The sequence below is a fragment of the Oncorhynchus keta genome, chromosome 17 (assembly GCF_023373465.1).
Source record: "Oncorhynchus keta strain PuntledgeMale-10-30-2019 chromosome 17, Oket_V2, whole genome shotgun sequence".
NCBI lineage: Eukaryota > Metazoa > Chordata > Actinopteri > Salmoniformes > Salmonidae > Oncorhynchus > Oncorhynchus keta.
This window is the reverse complement of record NC_068437.1, coordinates 33,192,645-33,214,876: the sequence shown is the minus strand read 5'-3', so window position 1 is coordinate 33,214,876 and position 22,232 is coordinate 33,192,645. Positions and strand designations below refer to the sequence as shown.

Genomic DNA, 22,232 nt, shown 5'->3' with positions numbered 1-22,232 from the left:
TACTAGATCCGTGTGCAGTCTTCTTGTACTAGATCCGTGTGCAGTCTTCTGGTACTAGATCCGTGTGCAGTCTTCTGGTACTAGATCCGTGTGCAGTCTTCTGGTACTAGATCCGTGTGCAGTCTTCTGGTACTAGATCCGTGTGCAGTCTTCTGGTACTAGATCCGTGTGCAGTCTTCTGGTACTAGATCCGTGTGCAGTCTTCTGGTACTAGATCCGTGTGCAGTCTTCTGGTACTAGATCCGTGTGCAGTCTTCTGGTACTAGATCCGTGTGCAGTCTTCTGGTACTAGATCCGTGTGCAGTCTTCTGGTACTAGATCCGTGTGCAGTCTTCTGGTACTAGATCCGTGTGCAGTCTTCTGGTACTAGATCCGTGTGCAGTCTTCTGGTACTAGATCCGTGTGCAGTCTTCTGGTACTAGATCCGTGTGCAGTCTTCTGGTACTAGATCCGTGTGCAGTCTTCTTGTACTAGATCCGTGTGCAGTCTTCTTGTACTAGATCCGTGTGCAGTCTTCTTGTACTAGATCCGTGTGCAGTCTTCTTGTACTAGATCCGTGTGCAGTCTTCTTGTACTAGATCCGTGTGCAGTCTTCTTGTACTAGATCCGTGTGCAGTCTTCTTGTACTAGATCCGTGTGCAGTCTTCTTGTACTAGATCCGTGTGCAGTCTTCTTGTACTAGATCCGTGTGCAGTCTTCTGGTACTAGATCCGTGTGCAGTCTTCTGGTACTAGATCCGTGTGCAGTCTTCTGGTACTAGATCCGTGTGCAGTCTTCTGGTACTAGATCCGTGTGCAGTCTTCTTGTACTAGATCTGTATGCAGTCTTCTGGTACTAGATCTCAGTGTATGGCAGACTGACACTCTGAACACAGACACAGAACTGCATCTAGCAGTAAGCTATATCTAATCACAGGGGTTCACATGCAGAAATGATTAGCTGTAAGTTTTGTCCACCAACTGAGCTGCAGTTACTGACTGGCTGACTGACTGCAGTAGAGAACAGGGAGTGGTCACAGGACCTGGAAGAAATAAGATCGCTGATCTTCTGAAGCCTCCACATGCAGCCCTATAAAAAAGACTGATTCCTGGAGAACTTTTCAAACAGAACCACACCTAAGACTGGAGCAGATTACTGTAGCCTTTACAGTCTGTGACAAGGAAGTAAAGAGGTTTGAACAACAACAAAACCTCAATGGAAGGTTTAGTTGGCGCTCTTAGCAAAACATCAGAAAGCAGAACGTTCCCTGTGTGTGGAGGTAGAGGCACGTTTGTTTTCTCCTATTTCAGAGTCGATGTGGCTATGTGTGTGTGTTCTCTCACACAGAGGGGGCCAGGCTGCTGCAGCCTCTCTAGACACACAGCTTGCTAATTAGATTGAGTGGTTGCCTGTTCTCCCAGCGAATGAAGTGCAGAAACAAATCATGAATAATGCATTTCACAGCACATTCAATTTGGCAAATATTTCTCTGAACAAATCCGAAACACGTGACCGGCCGGCAGCGCCTCTCTGAAAACATCCCCTCTGTCTGTCAGTGGTAGCTCTATTCAGATGCTAATGACAACAGGAGGCATCAGGCACTACCATAGAACACATCACTCCTCCAGACATCAGTATCAACCCATTATACTGATTGGATTACTGGTTTGTGGGTTAATTTGCCGCAAGAATTACAACATATTTTATATTGTCCTCAAAGCACCACAACAGTGTTTAGTGGTCTGTTAATAGTGCAGGCACAGTTGAGCAACATCTCACTCAGTTTAAAAGATGCAGAGTAACCACCCAGTTGGATTACATATAAACCTACTGTAGCAACTACACATAGGTTTTACAAAGTCATTGATTCTTAACCAGGTAAAAAACATGACAAGGCTCACGGACCAGCAGGCAGACACAGACAGACAGCTTCATTCACCTCACAGCACCTCACTGCAGTGTCAGTCCTGTAGCCAAGCAGCACAGTGTTAAAAACAGTCTGGGTGAAAACTCAACAGTCATTAACTAGCTACTCTTCTCCACCCACGTGTAACGCCAAGCATGGCAATACTGACCAAGGAGTTGACTTCTCATCAGCAGCAGTCAGAGTCAGTCAGTGGGACGGTGACTTGATGACAGGGTCATACTCTAAACCATAGCAGAGAAAACACACATCTGGACAAAACAGTTGATATAGTCAGGTCCAAATCAGTGGTTAAATCCTGCTAAGAGAAGAATATAAGGTTTACTCACACTAATGACCCCTACCTCATCAACTCCCTGGCATGACTAGATTCACTGCCTTGGCTGCTTTAACTAGCCTAGCTCAACCGTTTACCCACCTACAGTACCAGTCAAACACTTGGACACCTACTCATTCAAGGTTGTTTTACTATTTTCTACATTGCATAATAATAACACATAAAGAATCATGTAGTAACCCAAAAAGTGTTAGACAAAATCTAAATATAATTTATATTTAAAGATTCTTCAAAGTAGCCACCCTTTCCCTTGATGACAGCTTTGCACACTCTTGGCATTCTCTCAACCAGGTTCATGAGGTAGTCACCTGGAATGCATTTCAATTAACAGGTGTGCATTGTTAAAAGTGAATTTGTGGAACTTCTTTCCTTCTTAATGCTTTTGAGCCAATCAGTTGTGTTGTGACAAGGTAGGGGTGGTATACAGAAGATAGCCCTATTTGGTAAAAGACCAAGTCCATATTATGGCAGGAACAACTCCATAATGTGTTATTTCATAGTTTATGTCTTCACTATTATTCTACAATGCAGAAAATAGTAAGAATAACTGACTATACTCTCTGTTCACTAGATTAGTGTTCCCAGTGCTCTGATTAATTTTGCTTCTGTTTACTTGGTAGGGCGGTAAAAGTCTATTTTAGGTGGGTGTTTGACACGCACGCGTCAGCAGAAATTAAAGTTTGGAGAGTGCTGAACGATGTAGCAGGCACAGCTTTAGGACTAATAAAGACAACAATAAAGGCTTACTCATAGGTCTAGTTCCTAAGCCCTACCTCAGACACTACCACAACTGCTCCAACTGGATAAACACTTTATTTACCAATGTAAACTATACTGCTGACAAAGTTTTTGGGGACAATAGAAGGTTACTCATTGTGGCATCATAGCCCTATACAGCCTTTTTACTAAGAGAAATACATGACTGGCCTGGCTGCCTGAAGGTGATGAGGTTTTAGAACAGAGAAGAGGACTTAGCCTTGTCATCATTACTCAGCACCTTGAGAGATGGAGAGGAGTGACTGGTGTGACTACTGAGCTCTACAGAGAACAGGAGGCTGTATTGCTAATCGGTTAAGATCGTTGGGCCAGTAACCGAAAGGTCACTGGTTCAAATCCTAGAGTTGTCAAATTGGAAAATATCTGCCATTCTGCCCTTAAGGCAGTTAACCCCGACTGGCTCCAATGATGTGGACTTCAATCCATGCAGCACTTCTCTGATTCAAATGAAATGAAATCAAATTTTATTTGTCACATACACATGGTTAGCAGATGTTAATGCGAGTGTAGCGAAATGCTTGTGCTTCTAGTTCCGACAATGCAGTGATAACCAACAAGTAATCTAACTAACAATTCCAAAACTACTGTCTTATACACAGTGTAAGGGGATAAAGAATATGTACATAAGGATATATGAATGAGTGATGGTACAGGGCAGCATACAGTAGATGGTATCGAGTACAGTATATACATATGAGATGAGTATGTAGATTAAGTAAACAAAGTGGCATAGTTAAAGTGGCTAGTGATACATGTATTACATAAGGATGCAGTCGATGATATAGAGTACAGTATATACGTATGCATATGAGATGAATAATGTAGGGTAAGTAACATTATATAAGGTAGCATTGTTTAAAGTGGCTAGTGATATATTTACATCATTTCCCATCAATTCCCATTATTAAAGTGGCTGGAGTTGGGTCAGTGTCAATGTCAGTGTGTTGGCAGCAGCCACTCAATGTTAGTGGTGGCTGTTTAACAGTCTGATGGCCTTGAGATAGAAGCTGTTTTTCAGTCTCTCGGTCCCAGCTTTGATGCACCTGTACTGACCTTGCCTTCAGGATGATAGCGGGGTGAACAGGCAGTGGCTCGGGTGGTTGATGTCCTTGATGATCTTTATGGCCTTCCTGTAACATCGGGTGGTGTAGGTGTCCTGGAGGGCAGGTAGTTTGCCCCCGGTGATGCGTTGTGCAGACCTCACTACCCTCTGGAGAGCCTTACGGTTGAGGGCGGAGCAGTTGCCGTACCAGGCGGTGATACAGCCCGCCAGGATGCTCTCGATTGTGCATCTGTAGAAGTTTGAGTGCTTTTGGTGACAAGCCGAATTTCTTCAGCCTCCTGAGGTTGAAGAGGCGCTGCTGCGCCTTCTTCACGACGCTGTCAGTGTGAGTGGACCAATTCAGTTTGTCTGTGATGTGTATGCCGAGGAACTTAAAACTTGCTACCCTCTCCACTACTGTTCCATCGATGTGGATAGGGGGGGTGTTCCCTCTGCTGTTTCCTGAAGTCCGCAATCATCTCCTTAGTTTTGTTGACGTTGAGTGTGAGGTTATTTTCCTGACACCACACTCCGAGGGCCCTCACCTCCTCCCTGTAGGCAGTCTCGTCGTTGTTGGTAATCAAGCCTACCACTGTTGTGTCGTCCGCAAACTTGATGATTGAGTTGGAGGCGTGCGTGGCCACGCAGTCGTGGGTGAACAGGGAGTACAGGAGAGGGCTCAGAACGCACCCTTGTGGGGCCCCGTCTTGAGGATCAGCGGGGAGGAGATGTTGTTGCCTACCCTCACCACCTGGGGGCGACCCGTCAGGAAGTCCAGTACCCAGTTGCACAGGGCGGGGTCGAGACCCAGGGTCTCGAGCTTGATGATGAGCTTGGAGGGTACTATGGTGTTGAATGCCGAGCTGTAGTCGATGAACAGCATTCTCACATAGGTATTCCTCTTGTCCAGGTGGGTTAGGGCAGTGTGCAGTGTGGTTGAGATTGCATCGTCTGTGGACCTATTTGGGCGGTAAGCAAATTGGAGTGGGTCTAGGGTGTCAGGTAGGGTGGAGGTGATATGGTCCTTGACTAGTCTCTCAAAGCACTTCATGATGACGGAAGTGAGTGCTACGGGGCGGTAGTCGTTTAGCTCAGTTACCTTAGCTTTCTTGGGAACAGGAACAATGGTGGCCCTCTTGAAGCATGTGGGAACAGCAGAGATTGATTGAATATGTCCGTAAACACACCAGCCAGCTGGTCTACGCATGCTCTGAGGGCGCGGCTGGGGATGCCGTCTGGGCCTGCAGCCTTGCGAGGGTTAACACGTTTAAATGTCTTACTCACCTCGGCTGCAGTGAAGGAGAGACCGCATGTTTTCGTTGCAGGCCGTGTCAGTGGCACTGTATTGTCCTCAAAGCGGGCAAAAAAGTTATTTAGTCTGCCTGGGAGCAAGACATCCTGGTCTGTGACTGGGCTGGGTTTCTTCTTGTAGTCCGTGATTGACTGTAGACCCTGCCACATGCCTCTTGTGTCTGAGCCGTTGAATTGAGATTCTACTTTGTCTCTGTACTGATGCTTAGCTTGTTTAATAGCCTTGCGGAGGGAATAGCTGCACTGTTTGTATTCGGTCATGTTACCAGACACCTTGCCCTGATTAAAAGCAGTGGTTCGTGCTTTCAGTTTCACGCGAATGCTGCCATCAATCCACGGTTTCTGGTTAGGGAATGTTTTTATCGTTGCTATGGGAACGACATCTTCATCGCACGTTCTAATGAACTCGCACACCGAATCAGCGTATTCGTCAATATTTTTATCTGACGCATTACGAAACATGTCCCAGTCCACGTGATGGAAGCAGTCTTGGAGTGTGGAGTCAGCTTGGTCGGACCAGCGTTGGACAGACCTCAGCGTGGGAGCCTCTTGTTTAAGTTTCTGTCTGTAGGCAGGGATCAACAAAATGGAGTCGTGGTCAGCTTTTCCAAAAGGGGGGCGGGGCAGGGCCTTATATGCGCCGTGGAAGTTAGAGTAACAATGATCCAAGGTTTTACCACCCCTGGTTGCGCAATCGATATGCTGATAAAATTTAGGGAGTCTTGTTTTCAGATTAGCTTTGTTAAAATCCCCAGCGACAATGAATGCAGCCTCCGGATAAATGGTTTCCAGTTTGCAAAGAGTTAAATAAAGTTCGTTCAGAGCCATCGATGTGTCTGCTTGGGGGATATATGCGGCTATGATTATAATCGAAGAGAATTCTCTTGGTAGATAATGCGGTCTACATTTGATTGTGAGGAATTCTAAATCAGGTGAACAGAAGGATTTGAGTTCCTGTATGTTTCTTTCATCACACCACGCCCCCGCCACTCTTCTTACCAGAAAGACGTTTGTTTCTGTCGGCGCGATGCGTGGAGAAACCTGTTGGCTGCACCGCCCCGGATAGAGTCTCTCCAGTGAGCCATGTTTCCGTGAAGCAGAGAACGTTACAGTCTCTGATGTCCCTCTGGAATGCTACCCTTGCTCGGATTTCATCAACCTTGTTGTCAAGAGACTGGACATTGGCAAGAAGAATGCTAGGGAGTGGTGCACGATGTGCCCGTGTCCGGAGTCTGACCAGAAGACCGCTACGTTTCCCTCTTTTACGAAGTCGTTTTTTGGGGTCGCTGCATGGAATCAATTCCGTTGACCTGTTTGTAAGGCAGAACACAGGATCCACGTCGCGGAAAACATATTCTTGGTCATACTGATGGTGAGTTCACGCTGATCTTATATTCAGTAGTTCTTCTCGACTGTATGTAATGAAACCTAAGATGACCGTGGGGTACTAATGTAAGAAATAACACGTAAAAAAAACAAAACACTGCATAGTTTCCTAGGAACGCGAAGCGAGGCGGCCATCTCTGTCGGCACCGGAAGTGATGTGAGGGGTTGCGTTAAATGCCTAAGACCTTTTTCGGTTCAAGGCATTCAGTTGTGCTACTGACTAGATATTCCTTTTCCCTAGGCTACTGACAGACTGCTGATGGGCACCTCTATGTGTAATTATACACTCTCTACCTGACTCAGCACTACTGCAGGCCTGGCAGAGTCGAGATCACGCACAGAGTGCACACAAATGCAGAACGCACACACAATTAGGGGTGTACCGAATAAACATAAACACACTAGGCCTATAGGTTATGCCTACGCTGCGTTGTATGCCTTTTGAGTGAATCGGAGCAGAAAAATTACATTTCAGGCTATTCCGTTAAAACAACTAGAGCCTATGCACACGTTGTGATTAAATTTAGAATCTTAAATTCGCGCATTTCAAACGGTCCTTTTGCGAGGCGCAGCTGGGCACTAGTTCTGTACAATGGCAAGTGATGGTCAATAAAACAGGAGAATTCTCCATCGTCGTTTAATTCCCCAGTTGGGGAAAATGTTGGAAAAAAGTAGATTACAACGGTGATGGAAACAGAGTTAACAGTACTATGTAGCCACTGCTAAACGAGAATAGTCTATGCAGCTGCCAACACCTCAAACATGTTGACACAACCCAGTATTCCTACCACTGGATAAAAACAATACAAAACGTGGTCTCCCCTCTACATACAAGCAGCCTTTCGCTGCGGAATCTGACCGGGCCCAAAAAATTACAAGAGCGATAGGTATGTTTATAGCCGCGGATATGCACCAATTATTGGTGGTTGAGAATAGTCAGACTCAGCACCTCATGAAAGTGCTCGCGTCAGGTTACGAACGTCGCGCTCTCGCAACCATTTCAGCAAACAGGTAGTACCCACTCTATACTATCAAGCTAAATCTGAAGATGTCAATGAATTGGCCAATGCACCATGTGTTGCGTTGACTACAGATGGATGGACCTCCAGGGCTACAGACAGCTACGTAGTGACAACCCGTCACATTATCTCAGAGTGGGAGACGAAAAGTACCGTGCTACAGACACGCCCTCTTTGAGGAGTCACACAAGTGCGTATTTTTCTCTTTGTAAGAAAACATTATAGCAAAGGCCTATACAATGTCTGAGCTATGTTTACATATTGATTTCACTGTCAAATGTATATTGCACTTTACTTTAGTGTTGTTGTTGATAAGTAATCGTGTGTTTTCATTTGAGAAAATACAAAGTGATATTCCTGATAGTATTCCTGATTGGGCTCTCCTCAGGCATTATGACTCATGATCATATATCGAATCAGGGATACAAACACTTTGTATTTTCTTAAATAAAATACAGTAACTGTTTCCCGCTGTGCCGAAACCGAACCGTGACCCCACGGAGCCGTGGGTTTGAGGTTTGGGTCATTGAGTATGTTTACATGCAGAGTAATAATTTGATGTTAAACTGATTATGATAGTAGGCAGAATATGCAATAATCATGTAAACACCCAAATCCGTATAATGTAAACATCGAAGTAAACCTACGCTGATTAGAACACCTGGTTTTCTGGGCAATTAAAAAAAAAATAGGATATATATATTAGTTATAGTTTTAATTATATATATATATATATATATATATATATATATATATATATACACACACACACACACACACACACACCTTAAATCGGCACGAGTGAAGTGAGTTTGAAACAACTGAATGTATGAGTCTTAGTAGTTTACATCCCAACTTTATAAACTCAGAAAAAAAATAAACGTCTTTTCACTGTCAACTGCCTTCATTTTCAGCAAAATTAACATGTGTAAATATCTGTATTAACATAACAAGATTCAACAACTGAAACATAAACTGAACAAGTTCCACAGACATGTGACTAACAGAACTTGAATAATGTGTCCCTGAACAAAGGAGGGTTCAAAATCAAAAGTAACAGTCAGTATCTGTTGTGGCCACCAGCTGCAGTAAGTACGGTAGTGCATCTCCTCCTCATGGACTACACCAGATTTGCCAGTTCTTGCTGTGAGATGTTACCCCACTCTTCCACCAAGGCACCTGCAAGTTCCCAGACATTTCTAGGGGAGAATGGCCCGAGCCTTCACCCTCCGATTCAACAGGTCCCAGACATGCTCAGGAAGTGTACCACATGAGGGAGGAGGATGTCTTCCCTGTAACGCACAGCATTGAGATTGCCTGTAATGACAACAAGCTCAGTCCGATGATGCTGTGACACACCGCCCCAGACCATGACGGACACTCCACCTCCATAATCGATCCCGCTCCAGAGTCCAGGCCTCTGTGTAACGCTCATTCCTTAGATGATAAATGCGAATCCGACCATCACCCCTGGTGAGACAAAACCACGACTCGTCAGTGAAGAGCACTTTTTGCCAGTCCTGTCTGGTCCAGCGACGGTGGGTTTGTGCCCATAGCTGACGTTGTTGCCGGTGATGTCTGGTGAGGACCTGCCTTTACAACAGGCCTACAAGCCCTCAGTCCAGCCTCTATCAGCCTATTTCGAACAGTCTGAGCACTGACGGAGGAATTGTGCATTCCTGGTGTAACTCAGGCAGTTGTTGTTGCCATCGTGTACCTGTCCCGCTGGTGTGATGTTCGGATGTACCGATCCTGTGCAGGTGTTGTTACACGTGGTCTGCCACTGCGAGGACGATCAGCTGTCCGTGAACAAGCATGGGAAACAATGTTTAAACACTTTACAATGAAGATCTGTGAAGTTATTTTAATTTTTTACGAATTATCTTTGAAAGACAGGGTCCTGAAAAAGGGCTGTTTCTTTTTTTGCGTAGTTTACGTCCTAACTCCGAAACAAATAGGCTTCCAAATCATGTCTGCTGTGGTAGAATGTTTTAAACAGTATTATTAGGGAAATCATTCTTCTTTCAAAGCTTGTAATAACTTTTTTTTTTTATTAGTCGGACTATAAATCGCATTATTGTGTGCATGTAAACGTACTCATTGACTTAATTAAAGAACAGAGAGTGCAATTACAAGACTGACTAAGTTGCTACCCTTAAATTGCACTGAGGACAGTTCTATTCGTAGGCCCTGTTCTAGTCTCATCTGTGTGTGCGCATGTCAGCCTCCAGTAGCACTGGGCTGGTCTCAATAATCATTTAAGGCTCTTTCCATGTCTGCTAATGTAAAGGACGTCCCGCTGCTTGCTTAGGGAGTACCGCTTCCTCCTGATTCGGCTCACACCGAGGCTCGAACACAAGACCTCTGCCTCACAAACACACTTGACCACCTTCATGAAGCTTCTTACCAGTCAAAACGCTACAGTAGGGCCACTTCAGGCTGCTTTTTTGTTTTCCTTTTGGGGATTTAATGTTCCAGCAGTATGCTCCAAAATGTTCCAAATGAGACCCATTCCAAGTGTTATATGTTAAACCTCAAATACAACGTTGAGAGTTGTCTATAGCCAATGTTGTTGTGGTAAACAAATAGCTGGGTAAACTGATCACCTGTCACGGTGAATAAGATAACGCTCGCTGTCGTGCAAAAACAAATGGTGGTTAAACTGCATTTAGTTGCATTTACTACACCACTGTCTATAACCTAAAACCAAACAACAGTGGGAGTCTTTAGGATCCAGTCCAGACTGGTGTAGGTGTGCGTACTTTAACAAGGCTGGGACAGACCGTCAAAATATATGACTCCAAATGCAAAACAAGGACTTGTGGGCTGGATGAATGTTTTAACAGATGAGATCTGTGCTGCATTCCACCCAGTTAGGCTACCTCCCAAGTCTCTCAACTTAGCTGGGGCCATGCAATGGATACTTAACAACAACAAACTCAGTCCCTTCAACACTGGTTTCAATTAAACTGAACTCATCTAGTTCCATTCCTTCACCCTAACACTAGGGAAATATTTGTTATAACTTGGGGCCATGCATAGGATACTGTATCAACCAACAGCCAATGCTATCCCATTACACTATAACGTCTTAGTTTCCTACAGCTCCATTTCTTCTCCTTCTACTATATTTATTCTCCTGAACACTAGTGAAACATTTGTCAATCTAATACGAAGCTTAGGTAATAAACAGGTGTTGTAGATTAACATTAACATCCATGATTAAGGTCAGAGGTATGCTAACCTCCTATCACACACACCTAATATTGACCTCGGGAGAGAGTGACTATCCCTGGGAGAGTGGGATAAGGGCAGAAGTGTGAGAGGGTGTGTGTGTGTTCATCTGAGATGTGTACTTTAAACAGGACAGTGGGCATTCATACACCCTGAGGAATGTTTGGTGTGAAAGCATTCAGTGAGATGACTGAAGGACAGAGGTAAAGTTGAGGGGGAGTAAGGTGTGGGGTTAGGTGCAGAAGGTGTATGGTGTGAGGGGAGCAGAGTATGTGGATATTTATGGAAGTTATGAAGGTAGTATTGACTTGAGTGTGGTTGGTGTGGGTCATGCAGTGGGGATCTATAGGACTAAGGCCACTCATGGGGAGTTGCCAGCCTCAACTCAGTCTCTCATTAAACTGGGGGACGGAGTAACGATTTTTGCTCTCTAAGTGGAGGGGTGAAATGATGGAAGGCTAGAGTGGAGGATGAATGGAAGGGGACGATGTAGATTTACGGTGGGATTCCTCATATCCCAGTTACCTTACTGGAGCAGGGTTATATATCTGCCTCGCTCTGTCCAGCCCTAGAAACCTCCCTTTCGCCACACACACACACACACACACACACACACACACACACACACACACACACACACACACTCAGGGGTCCATAGTTGACACTAGCCAGTCTGTTGAGATTGATTTCCCCTAGGGAAGATATCTCAATCTCAACCCCCTAGGGGGAGGGGGGTTAGCTCTGTTATGTGTGTGCCTGGTTGAGGTCTTCAAGGGTTCAAAAAAATTGGACCCGTTCCGAAATGGACATGGGGTTCCCCCACCCGGACCTGATATGCATAAATAAAAACATTTCCTAAAGGAACCGAGGCCAACTAGACCCATTCCGTATAAACCTGGTCGGATCCAGACCCGGTCCGATTAGAGTGACGAAAGCAGCAGAATTTAAAAAAAGCAATTTTATTAACCAGAGCTGATAAAGAGCGAGAGGAGGGAGAGAGGTGCCACTCTAGCAGGCGGGGGATGGGCTGTGCTGTGAGCAAGTGACATGGGGAGCAGGGAGGGAGAGATAGGAGACAGCAACCAACCAAGCCAATTCTTGCTATAGTAAGCCAATCGCTGACATAGCTAGTTTATTTATCATCAAATATGATTATGTAGTACCCGTCTTGCCCTGCCTCAAACCGGGACCAGAAGCTAGTCAAGTTCTTAGGGCTAGGCTCCTTTTATCTCAATTTCCACCTGAATGACGTGCCCAAAGTAAACTGCCTGTTACTCAGGCCCTGAAGCCAGGATATGCATATAATTGGTACCATTGGAAAGAAAACACTTAAGTTTGTAGGTGTTAAAATAATGATGGAGGAGAATAACACAAAAGATATGGTAGGAGAAAATCCAAAGAAAAACCAACCAGAATTTTATTTTGAGAGACCATGCTCTTCCAATGGCAAGTATAAGGGTATACTCAATTCTAGCTCCCAGGATGCAATTCCTATGGCTTCCACTGGGTGTCAGCAGTCTATGTTCAAGGTTTCAGGCTTGTGACTTCCAGAATGAACAAGAAATAACAGTTTTAGTACAGGGACACAGTCTTGGAATTTCATGTTGTTTTCCCGCGCCATGAAGACAAGACGCACATGCTAAAATCGGTTTCCTACTGAACATACTTCTTTCTGTAAGAAATATTATAGTTTGATTACATTTTAGGGTATCTGAGGAATAAATAGAAACGTATTTTAACTTGTTGAAACAAAGTTTAGGAGTAGATTTTCAGATTCCTTTCTCTGCATGTTGAACGAGTGGATTACTCAAAATCGATGGCGCCAACTAAACAGACTTTTTGGGATATAAAGAAGGATTTGATCTAACAAAACAACAGTACATGATATAGCTGGGACCCTTTGGATAACAAATCAGAAAAAGATTTTCAAAAGTGAATATTTAACCGCTATTTGTGAATTTATGAAATCTGTGCCGGTGGAAAAATATTTTTGATGTGGGGCGCTGTCCTCAAACAATCGCATGTCATGTTTTCACTGTAATAGCTACTGTAAATCGGAGAGTGCAGTTAGATTAACAAGAAGTTTAGCTTTCAACCGATATAAGACACTTGTATGTACCTAAATGTTTAATATCCATAATTGTTGTGATTATTTATTTGAATTGCGCGCCCTCCAGTTTCATCAGAAGTTGTCCCGCTAGTGGGACACCGATCCCGGAGAGGATTTATTAAACTAACTAACTAACTAACTAGTCTGACTAACTGGGTTAACGGAGGATTCAGTGCATGGGCCTTCTCATCCTACAGTTACAAACAACAACAACTCCATTCAGAACATTAAGTAGCAGCCTACCTGTTGGCTCTTGATCATTGTTGCCGATCCTTCAACTTTTAATTCTGTCATTTTAATTCCATTAGAAATCTCCTAACTTTTTCCACACATGGAGCGAGGCTCTATGACTGTACCATATTGGCGCTTTGATGATTTTGGATTGGCCAACATCAACGCTCCACTCTCGTGAAAAGCAATCCAGTCCACAGAGCAGCATGGAGAGTCTACTGTGCAAATCAAGAGAACATATGTCAGTGAGAAAAGGCCAATGTAAAACAAGCGCCCTAACTAAACAAAGGGATGAGTCAAGACACTGAGAACAGGGCCTTATCCATTCATCTCCATGACAGGGAGATCTTTGTCATCACATTGTGGTGAGCATAGGGGTTTACATACAGCTCTAAGAACCAAATAGAACACTGTTCAAAGTGACAACAAGTCTTCTTCACCCATGAAAGATCCTGAGCTGTGAAAGTGAAGCACCAGTGTGCTGAGACAGTGTTGAAAGTACACAGTCCCTAACCTGAGTAATGCCAACCAGTCTGACTATGTCTGTGTGTATCAGTGGACGGAGGCTGCCCTGGAGGTTACCATGTACTACTATAGGATGAGAAAATGTCCCTAGGTGCTGATTTTTCAGTCCGTTTTGACCTAGGATCCCTCCTAATGGTCAATCTTGAGAGGGCTGTTAAGTTAAATGAGCTTCTCGCTTCTATTACCTGTTCTGGGAGGCAACTTTGACGTACTTCTATGATGTTCACAGATAATAGATCTCAGTTTAAGGAAAGGTCTTCCAACTCTGATTGGAGGCAGGTCGCTGTCAAGAACACCTGCCTCTAGTCCCTTAGTCATAGATTTGGAAACGTTCACAGCTTGCCTTCTGCTTGGTGCCAAAAGCCCCTCTCTCAGGCCCCTGTGTGTGTGTGTGTGTATTCAGGCCCTCCCCTGGCAGAGAGACCAGCCTTATTTACGGTTTTGTAAGATGCTGAGAGTCAACATGGCTCCTCAAACACAATTGCCATGTCTACGTATGGCATCACACGACTCTCCCAGGGGATTGTGGGATATTTGCATTGCCACAAGACAGGCTGCATCAAGATAAATCTCATTACACGCACCACACACACACACACATTGCCCCTCGTCTCCACGTCCACAGGTGTCCGGAGGCTTGGCAACACTGTCAACTCTAACAGATCAGGATCATATAGATCAACCTAGAAGTCTGAGGCCAAGCAGATTTGACAGAACACACACACACACACACACACACACACAGGTCAGGTTGAAAGAGGTGAAGCAGTAAGAAACAGACAGGGCCAGGAGTGAAGCTGACAGTACAGTGGAAAGCACAAATCACCGTCAGCCAGGTAGACTTCGTTGTCAGTAACAACAAATCCTGAGGTGTGTGGGTTATCAGGATGTCTGACAGTGAGGGAGTTTGAAAACCTCTAGATCAGAGGTCAGACCAGAGGGCCCAGAAGGTTATCTTTCACTGCCGGACTAAATGACCACAGCCAAACTGCCAGGGACTTTCCATTAGAACTTCTAACTAACTGGTTGACCCGAAGGCAAACATGCAGCAATTGGTATCAAACATTTTCCTCCAGAAACAAACAGACCGGAAGCTATTGGTTCCTGCCACCCAGTTAGGGCCTGGGTGAACGTATGTGAGAGAGAGTGTAAGTGAGTGAGAGAGAGAGAGATTTGAATAATGAAATATACAGGTGTCTGACTGTGTCCGTCTGTGAGAGAGAGGTAGAAGAGTGCAAGTGAGGAGAGCAGCACTGGATCAATCTTTAAATCGCGCAGTGCACTCTCCTTCCTGATAGATCACACACTGTTTGTTTGTCCATCACATTACACACACATTCACTGTATCAAACACACCTAGACAAGAAACAAGTAATACTTTCCCTCATGAAAACATTCACATACGGTTGCTTTGAGACCACCTGCAGTAGGTAACCAATGACAGGCAGAGCCACTTCACAGCATGAGGACAGTCACTTTACACACCCACATCATCAGTTAGAATGAACTAACTGCGCTCAGCAAGACTACATTACATGAATTTACAGCTGGACACACACACTTCATAACAGAGGAGGAGAAAAGGGGCCAAGCTTTTCCAGGTGTATAGTGAAGCAGTAAAAAGGCCATTAAATATAACATTGCAATGAACACAACCATCCCTCAGAGTACGCTCCACCCAGCCCAATATAATGGGAAATTAACCATACTGTATGTTTAATCCACTGTGTGTGTGTGTGTGTGTGTGTGTGTGTGTGTGTGTACACAAATAAGAGTAGATTCTTGCATTCTGGCAGGCTACCTGAGACATGAAACCTATAGGAGGGAGGGCATACTGGCTGTTCCCAATGTATTAATACACAGTTTGTCTAAATGGTTAATGGAAACACTTCTACCACTTCATTTTCATTTAGACACCATGGTTTCTTTTTTGGGGGTCTGACGTCATTGCATCCAGCTGGAAACGCACCGCAGACTATTTTCAATTGTCAAACTTACTCTAAAATGTCAAAAACAAAAAAAAAATCTACTGACTTGAGGAGACATTTGGTTGAAAATGTGCTCGAGTTTAAATACATTTACGTCCCTCCCTCCATAACCATCTCACACACTAACATGTACACACACGACACATGTACACACACTAACATGAAGTATGGCTATTTACTCTCAGAGTAAGCCAGACAATAAAATCTCTGGCTCCCTATGGTTGAACAACTAGACTCTAAAAACCACACACACACAGAGAGGTTAGGATAATAAGTTAATATTTGAGAATGTGTAGCACACTAACAGTTCAATAAGCTTTGTATAGGCAGTGAGTGAACTCTGCGCGTGCCCTCCATAAAGTAAAAAGAGCTGGGTGACGTGCAGGCTGTGGAAGAGATACCCACGGCCTTATCATGCATACATGCAGAAACACACACAGGTCAGGCACACAGTTTCCCCCTAACAGGTTTGAGTTGTGCCACAGAGGGGGCCTAGCAGCAACAGATACATTTAAAGACACAGTAGCCTGGTCAGGGACATTGAACAAACACACACTCATAAAGTCCCTCACACTCACACAGAGAAAAACACACACACTTTTTTCCCAGAACAACATATGCCACACTCACCAGGTGTGGAAATGTCTTCTTTAACAGCTCTCGCTCTCCTTCTCTCCGGTAGATTCCACTCGCTCCTCCGGGCTCTGGAGAGAGGGATCAGGAAGTGTCGTCCCAGCGCAAGAGGGAGTGAGTGAGTGTGTAAAGTCCAGCGGGGGTCCAAGTCAGACAAGGTGACCTGGGATTAAACAGATCGTTCTGTTGCTACTCATCTGTTTCTCATTCTTCCTTTCTCTCCTTTTTCTACCCCTGTTTCTCTGTCACTCGTTCAATGGCTGCTTCAGGAAGATCTGAGTGACTGCTGAACTCTCCCTCTCTCTACCCCTCCCTCTTCACCCTTCCCTTTCTGACATACAGAAACACACCCTCCCAGTCGCTCTCCTTTCACCCCGCCCTGACACACGCTGCTGACAGGGCATCCCCCTCTCCAGGTACTGGGAGTAGAAGAGTATTCTCTCCCGCTCTCCTCCTACCTCGTTCATTCTCAGTAACACACTCAGTGTCATTTGCTGGAATCAACTGTCTCTATCCACACCAGCTACAGAGATACACCAGAGGCTGGTGGGAGGAGCTATAGGAGGACAGGCTCATTGTAATGGCTGGAATTAATGGAAAGGAGTCAAACACGTTATTTCCATATGTTTGGTACCATACCATTGATTTCATTCCAGCCATTACAATGTGCCCTTCCTCATACCAGCCTCCTCTGACACACACAATGGTTAAATTGTCACTGCAGGGAAATAGGACAGACACAGAACACACACTGATCACATTCGTGCACATTGACTAATGCACACTCAGCCCCAATTTCTAACTTTGCCGTTTCGGTTCCTGGAATAAGCACAGAATCACACACACACACACACACACACACACACGAGAGCCTAGCATTACCAATGGTTGTGTGGGAGAGCCCCACAGCAGGAGCTGAGGCCTGTTTTCCATCAACACTTTCTCTCTCTTCATCCCCTTTTCACTCTCTCTCTCTCCTTCCATCTCTCTTACGCTCCCATACTACATGATTGCCTCTCCAACCCAAAACCCCAGGGCTGGTCACTGATACTCAGGAGGATCCCAGTAGAGCAGGCCCTCTCTTGGATAGCCTAGTCTGTTTCACAAAGAAACAGGGAAACCCTTCAAAACAATCAGATGTGTGTGTGTGTGTGTGTGTGTGTGTGTGTGTGTGTGTGTGGTTCCTGCTAAGCCACTAAGGTTGGATTTGGAGCCGTGCCAGGCCAAATAGATGTTGTGTTGGTATTGTCATGGCAGGACATCCTACGGCCTTTAGGGTGAACACACTAAAAATCAACACACAACCTGAGCATTAGTCTAATTTACCAAGACTGAACTGACATGATTCATAACAGTCTTTAACTAAACACATTCACATTGAGACCAACATGTTAAATAATGAGGCTATTTTGTCTTGCAATAACCCATATATGTCCCCCAACCTTAATGAAACCATATAAACTAGGCTAGGCCGAGCTTTTTACTTTAGCCTGAACTATGGAACAAATCAGAGAGTTTGCTCACATCTGACACAAGCTTGACACATTTAAGAGGTCAGATCCACAACAGATCCAGTAATACTCTCTCACACACACACACACACACACACACACACACAGTATTCCACTTCTGACTGGAAATACAGTGAAGGGAGAGAACCCTGGAGGTTCGGTTGCTAGTGGCCTGGGTGAGAAAAGCAGAAGGTGCCAGAGGGAAGTAAAGTTTTAAAAGGGCAATATCGAGAAGTCAGTCTTTTTCCCTACGATTAGGAACTACTTAGCTGGTAAATCCCAAAAGTCAAACAGAGCCAATGAGAGCTGAGGGCAGGGTGAGTTAGATGTGATGTAAGGATTAATCTGAAGGCTTTGAGATTCACAGTCCCCTTCCAGGCATTCCTGAGGGTGCCTCCCTCTTGAACCAGAATATGGGTTTACAGGAGACATATGGCAATTCTCCTTCAAGCCCAGAAAGCAGCCATTCAACTTGCCTTTCACCAGCTTTTCAAGCTTAATGTCAAAATACGTTCTGTACTTACCAAAGAAAACAGTTTCACTGAGCAACTATCATTACTGTCATTACGGTCATTGCGTACTTCCCAAAAAATAAAATAGAAATAAAAAGTTACATGTAACCAAAAACATTTATTGTCTGGAAAGAATCTTTTTTTTTACCAAATGCGCATGCACCAAATCCACCTCTTCTGCACCTCTAATGAAATTGGAATTACTGCCAAGCACAGGTTGGCTGGAAAGGTCATTGATTTTACTACCTACAATAGTGTATGAACGTCATATCAATCTGTTGTTTCACAAATGCTACACAGAATGCAATAATATTTCATGTAAGTAGATTAAGTAGACAATATAGGGTACAATTTTACAGTGATTGTATATTTCTAGATATCAAATCAAATGTTATTTGTCACATACACATGGTTAGCAGATGTTAATGCGAGTGTAGCGAAATGCTTGTGCTTCTAGTTCCGACAATGCAGTGATAACCAACAAGTAATCTAACAATTCCAAAACTACTGTCTTATACACAGTGTAAGGGGATAAGGAATATGTACATAAGGATATATGAATGAGTGATGGTACAGAGCAGCATACAGTAGATGGTATCGAGTACAGTATATACATATGAGATGAGTATGTAGACTAAGTAAACAAAGTGGCATAGTTAAAGTGGCTAGTGATACATGTATTACATAAGGATGCAGTCGATGATGTAGAGTACAGTATATACATATGCATATGAGATGAATAATGTAGGGTAAGTAACATTATATAAGGTAGCATTGTTTAAAGTGGCTAGTCATATATTTACATAATTTCCCATTATTAAAATGGCTGGAGTTGGGTCAGTGTCAATGACAGTGTGTTGGCAGCAGCCACTCAATGTTAGTGGTGGCTGTTTAACAGTCTGATGGCCTTGAGATAGAAGCTGTTTTTCAGTCTCTCGGTCCCAGCTTTGATGCACCTGTACTGACCTCGCCTTCTGGATGATAGCGGGGTGAACAGGCAGTGGTTCGGGTGGTTGATGTCCTTGATGATCTTTATGGCCTTCCTGTAACAACGGGTGGTGTAGGTGTCCTGGAGGGCAGGTAGTTTGCCCCGGTGATGCGTTGTGCAGTCCTCACTACCCTCTGGAGAGCCTTACGGTTGAGGGCGGAGCAGTTGCCGTACCAGGCGGTGATACAGCCCGCCAGGATGCTCTCGATTGTGCATCTGTAGAAGTTTGTGAGTGCTTTTGGTGACAAGCCGAATTTCTTCAGCCTCCTGAGGTTGAATAGGCGCTGCTGCGCCTTCTTCACGACGCTGTCAGTGTGAGTGGACCAATTCAGTTTGTCTGTGATGTGTATGCCGAGGAACTTAAAACTAGCTACCCTCTCCACTACTGTTCCATCGATGTGGATAGGGGGGTGTTCCCTCTGCTGTTTCCTGAAGTCCACAATCATCTCCTTAGTTTTGTTGACGTTGAGTGTGAGGTTATTTTCCTGACACCACACTCCGAGGGCCCTCACCTCCTTCCTCCCTGTAGGCCGTCTCGTCGTTGTTGGTAATCAAGCCTACCACTGTTGTGTCGTCCGCAAACTTGATGATTGAGTTGGAGGCGTGCGTGGCCACGCAGTCGTGGGTGAACAGGGAGTACAGGAGAGGGCTCAGAACGCACCCTTGTGGGGCCCCGTCTTGAGGATCAGCGGGGAGGAGATGTTGTTGCCTACCCTCACCACCTGGGGGCGGCCCGTCAGGAAGTCCAGTACCCAGTTGCACAGGGCGGGGTCGAGACCCAGGGTCTCGAGCTTGATGACGAGCTTGGAGGGTACTATGGTGTTGAATGCCGAGCTGTAGTCGATGAACAGCATTCTCACATAGGTATTCCTCTTGTCCAGGTGGGTTAGGGCAGTGTGCAGTGTGGTTGAGATTGCGTCGTCTGTGGACCTATTTGGGCGGTAAGCAAATTGGAGTGGGTCTAGGGTGTCAGGTAGGGTGGAGGTGATATGGTCCTTGACTAGTCTCTCAAAGCACTTCATGATGATGGAAGTGAGTGCTACGGGGCGGTAGTCGTTTAGCTCAGTTACCTTAGCTTTCTTGGGAACAGGAACAATGGTGGCCCTCTTGAAGCATGTGGGGACAGCAGACTGGTATAGGGATTGATTGAATATGTCCGTAAACACACCGGCCAGCTGGTCTGCGCATGCTCTGAGGGCGCGGCTGGGGATGCCGTCTGGGCCTGCAGCCTTGCGAGGGTTAACACGTTTAAATGTCTTACTCACCTCGGCTGCAGTGAAGGAGAGACCGCATGTTTTCGTTGCAGGCCGTGTCAGTGGCACTGTATTGTCCTCAAAGCGGGCAAAAAGTTATTTAGTCTGCCTGGGAGCAAGACATCCTGGTCCGTGACTGGGCTGGGTTTCTTCTTGTAGTCCGTGATTGACTGTAGACCCTGCCACATGCCTCTTGTGTCTGAGCCATTGAATTGAGATTCCACTTTGTCTCTGTACTGACGCTTAGCTTGTTTAATAGCCTTGCGGAGGGAATAGCTGCATTGTTTATATTCGGACATGTTACCAGACACCTTGCCCTGATTAAAAGCAGTGGTTCGCGCTTTCAGTTTCACGCGAATGCTGCCATCAATCCACGGTTTCTGGTTTGGGAATGTTTTTATCGTTGCTATGGGAACGACATCTTCGACGCACGTTCTAATGAACTCGCACACCGAATCAGTTTTATTCGTCAATATTTCCATCTGACGCAATACGAAACATGTCCCAGTCCACGTGATGGAAGCAGTCTTGGAGTGTAGAGTCAGCTTGGTCTGACCAGCGTTGGACAGACCTCAGCGTGGGAGCCTCTTGTTTTAATTTCTGCCTGTAGGCAGGGATCAGCAAAATGGAGTCGTGGTCAGCTTTCCCGAAAGGGGGGCGGGGCAGGGCCTTATATGCGTCGCGGAAGTTAGAGTAACAATGATCCAAGGTTTTACCACCCCTGGTTGCGCAATCGATATGCTGATAAGATTTAGGGAGTCTTGTTTTCAGATTAGCTTTGTTAAAATCCCCAGCTACAATGAATGCAGCCTCCGGATAAATGGTTTCCAGTTTGCAAAGAGTTAAATAAAGTTCGTTCAGAGCCATCGATGTGTCTGCTTGGGGGGGGGATATATACGGCTGTGATTATAATCGAAGAGAATTCTCTTGGAAGATAATGCGGTCTACATTTGATTGTGAGGAATTCTAAATCAGGTGAACAGAAGGATTTGAGTTCCTGTATGTTTCCTTCATCACACCATGTCCCGTTAGTCATGAGGCATATGCCCCCGCCACTAGGCTTTATTTATTTGTGTGTATTTCAAATCCATGACTAATATTGCAGGAGCAAAAGAGTTGGATTTGACACACTTGGTCAAAAACAATACGTACCGTAATTGCTGGACTATTAAGCGCACCTGAATATAAACCGCACCCACTGAATTATTAAAAAATATGTATTTTGTACATAAATACGCTGCACATGTCTATAAGCCACAGGTGCCTACCGGTACATTGAAACAAATGAACTTGGTCACTATCTTCCTCCTCCTGTGCACTGAATCCACTGAAGTCATCTCCTTCGGTGTCGGAGTTGAATAGCCTCAGAATTGCTTCATCCGATGTTGGATCGTTTTCATTGTCGCTCTCGTCACTTTCATCCGGAGGCAAATACCCCGCTGAGCTTCAACACGCAGCAGTCCAGCCTTTCG

At 45.0% G+C, this 22,232-nt stretch overlaps 1 protein-coding gene across 8 annotated transcripts in view; it reads right to left on the bottom strand.

Annotated features, from left to right (window-relative positions):
• The window catches only part of LOC118395742 (ras association domain-containing protein 7-like), a 65,168-nt gene that overhangs the window by 21,594 nt on the left and 21,342 nt on the right, over positions 1–22,232 (bottom strand). For 2 of the 8 annotated variants that reach the window (XM_035789622.2, XM_035789626.2), the window contains exon 2: positions 16,494–16,659. The exons of the other annotated variants lie outside the window; for them this stretch is intronic. The gene's annotated coding sequence lies outside the window, so the exon portion shown is untranslated. The remainder of the gene's footprint in view (positions 1–16,493; positions 16,660–22,232) is intronic. 8 annotated transcript variants of the gene reach the window in all.